We start from the raw sequence: 3,310 nt of genomic DNA, 5'->3' as shown, positions 1-3,310 counted from the left end.
AGAGAATTTTAGTGAACTGAAAAAATAGTGAGAAGAAAATTGTAGAATAAAGCATGGAAGGACCCAAGATAGAAAGGGCTGTATTGAGGTCTAACGTGTTTCAATTGGGGCCTCAGAAGCAAGGAGGAAAAAGTACAGACAGTATTTGTAAAAAAAAAAAAAAAAAAAAAAAAAGCTGAAGAGAGAATTAGTGAACTGAAAAAATAGTGAGAAGAAAATTGTAGAATAAAGCATGGAAGGACCCAAGATAGAAAGGGCTGTATTGAGGTCTAACGTGTTTCAATTGGGGCCTCAGAAGCAAGGAGGAAAAAGTACAGAAACAGTATTTGAATGGCTGAGAATATTTCAACATTTATTTTTTTTTAAATTATTCAAAAGTTCATAGGTAGCCATGAAATGACAGATATCCACTCCACCACATGTTCTGACTCTTAAAACAGTACATCCTTCATGCACAAATCTGCCTTTGAAGGGATTCTGAAACCAACGTGGAGGTAGCTCTGTGGTGGATGGAATAGGGCTTGGGCAGGCTGAGTTCAAGTACAAGCTCTGCTGCTTCCTAGCTGTGCCACTTGGAGAAGGCTGTTGAAGTTCAGTTTTCTCAACTAATAAACGGGACTAGTAGTACTGGCCTACTCCACATTGCTATTGTGAGAATCAAGTGACAGAGTACATGTGAACAAACCTCGTGAATGCTTTCAGGGTGAGTGTGGTTTTGAGCAGTATCACCAGCATTCCCAGGGCACTAACAGTGACCGGTAGTAACGGCTACTTAATCTGCAGGTCCTGGTACAAAATGAAAATGCAAGGGCACCTTGTTGAAAATGACTAAGAATTTCAAGATGGTGACAGCAGAGCATTAAGCCCAGCACAGATCACATGCCCACAAAATGAGCCTTGGTGACAAGCCTGGCATAGAACTGCTCTGTACATTAGGCCCACACCCAGGTGTCTGTAGCCATAGCCCATATTCTCTTTGAATTAGGAAGCGCAGCAGGATTTAGGGAAATTGCAAGCTTCTATGTTTCCAAATGCTGAGTAGGGCAAGTGTAGCGATGGGCGTGGTTTTCTGAGAGGGGGCGGGGCCAGCGAGGCTGCCATTGGAGCGGTGGAGCTGACTGCTCCCCACAGACTCTGGCCTAGGAAGAAAAGCCTGCCGCGGTGTGTACAGGGCCTGTTGTTGTTTGCTGCGGTGTGTTGCCACACAGCCTGGCAGCCTCCGGGGCCTCTCTGCCTTCCTTCCGGAAAAGCGTGGGCCCAGAGCCTGTGACATGGCCACACAGCCCTGCAGATTTGCCCACACTGCTCCTTGCTGTTCCCTCAATTACTAGGCTTTTCCAGGTCAGTGTTTTGAAAAAGTATATATTTTTATTGATTTCAGAGAGGAAGGGAGAGAGAGACAGAAGCATCAATGATGAGAGAGAATCATTGATTGGCTGCCTCCTGCACACCCCACCCCACACTGGGGATCAAGCCCACAAACCCGACTCGGAATCGAACCATGACCTCCTGGTTCATAGGTCAACACTCAACCATTGAGCCACACCAGCCAGGCTCCAGGTCTGTATTCTTTTTGCTCCTGTTATCCTCCCACTGCCTGGGAGTCCCTTTCCTTCCTCATCCAAATCCCTCCAACCTGGCAAACACAATCTTTTAAGACTCAGCTCTAGGATCACCTCTTCCATGAGGCCTTCCCTGCCTCTCTCAGGAAAAGCTGATTCTTCACTCCCTGGGACCTTCCGTGGAGCTCCAGGCAGATTATCTGTCACAGTACCTGTAACAGGAGGAGTACTGCCACGTAATGTGCATATCACTGTCTCCTAGGCTGAAGCTGTCAAGGGCTGCGAAAAATGTCTTCTCATCTCTGCATACCTGCACAAAGCACACACAGTGCTTCCTCCCTGCTGTTAGTAAGCATTACAGATGCTTAATCAATGGGTGTTGGTAGGCAGAGTAGTTTTAATCACCACTGTCTGGCTGAATTAATGCATGCATAAATTGTTTCAGTGAGTCTTCCTGGCGTCTGGTCAAAAGGGAAGCTTCTAGGCACAGAGACAGGCCCTTGCCCTTGAGGAGGTTTCACTGTTGGCTCTGTCTTTTCTGCAGGCCCCACCTCCTGAAGGCAGGAATGAGTTGCCAATTGGCTCCTCATAAAGACCTAAAAGACCAAGGTGATACAGTGGAGAGAGCAGAGCTGGAGGTAGAAATTCGGCTTCTAACCTGGCTGTGAGACGTTAGGTTTCCATTGGTAACTATGAAGTCCCATGTGGGACTTGGGGTTTTTGTTTTTCAAAAAAAACCGAGGGGATTGAGCTAGTTATTCCTCAAGGCCCAGGAATCTCCACGGGAGCAACTCAGAGGTGGCCATCGACTTGGAGGAGCCGGGCCCCCTCCTGAAGCTGAGTTTGCTCAGCAGACCTACCCTTTGGGGGAGGAGTGCTGGTGGAGAACACAAACATTGTTTTAAGGTACTTTGTTGTCTCAATCACATGGAATCTAATGTTTGAAAGGTTCATAAAAGTCAGCTTGTTCAGGCATCACTTTCTGTGGAAGTAAGGGTATGTGGTGTGTGTGTGTGTGTGTGTGGTTGTATGTGTGTAGTAGTATGTGGTGTGTGTATAATTGTGTGTGGTGTGTGTAGTCGCGTGTGTAGTGTGGTGGTGTGTGTAGGTGTGTGTAGTAGTGTGTGGTGTGTGTAGTCGCGTGTGTAGTGTGTAGCTGTGTGTGTAGGTGTGTGTAGTAGTATGTGGTGTGTGTAGCCACGTGTGTAGTGTGTAGTGTGTAGTGTGTGTGGTCGTGTGTGTAGTTGTGTGTGTGGGTGTGTGTAGTTGTATGTGGTGTGTGTAGTTGTGTGTGTAGTTGTGTGTGTAGTGTGTGGTGTGTGTAGTGTGTGTAGTGTGGTGTGTGTGTAGGTGTGTGGGGTGTGTAGTTGTGTGTGTGTGTAGTGTGTGGTGTGTGTGTAATGGTAGGTGTGTGTGTAGTGTGTGTGTGTAGTGTGGTGTGTGTAGGTGTGTGTGTAGTTGGGTGCTGTGTGTGTGTGTAGTTGTGTGGTGTGTGTGTAGGTGTGTGTGTATTGTGTGTGCTGTGTGTGTAGTGTGTGGCGTGTGTAGTGTGTGTGTAGTCATGTGCGGTGTGTGTAGTGTGTGTAATGTGTAGTAGTGTGTGGTGTGTGTAGTCGTGTGTGTAGTGTGTGTGTATAGTGTGGTGTGTGGTGTGTGTGTAGTTGTGTGCTGTGTGTGTGTAGTGTGTGCTGTGTGTAGTGTGTAGTTGTGTGGTGTGTAGTTGTGTGTAGTTGTGTAGTGTGTGTGTA

The 3,310-nt window shown here is 47.1% G+C and overlaps 1 protein-coding gene across 1 annotated transcript in view; it reads left to right on the top strand.

The window, feature by feature from the left end:
• The first annotated feature begins 2,176 nt into the window (after window positions 1-2,176).
• FKBP5 (FK506 binding protein 5) overlaps window positions 2,177-3,310 on the top strand; it is a 116,500-nt gene continuing 115,366 nt past the window's right edge. Inside the window, exon 1 of the mRNA XM_015560855.1 lies at window positions 2,177-2,200. The gene's annotated coding sequence lies outside the window, so the exon portion shown is untranslated. The remainder of the gene's footprint in view (window positions 2,201-3,310) is intronic.

This window comes from Myotis davidii, unplaced genomic scaffold (assembly GCF_000327345.1).
Source record: "Myotis davidii unplaced genomic scaffold, ASM32734v1 scaffold1036, whole genome shotgun sequence".
NCBI lineage: Eukaryota > Metazoa > Chordata > Mammalia > Chiroptera > Vespertilionidae > Myotis > Myotis davidii.
This window is presented reverse-complemented; position numbering and strand designations above follow the sequence as displayed.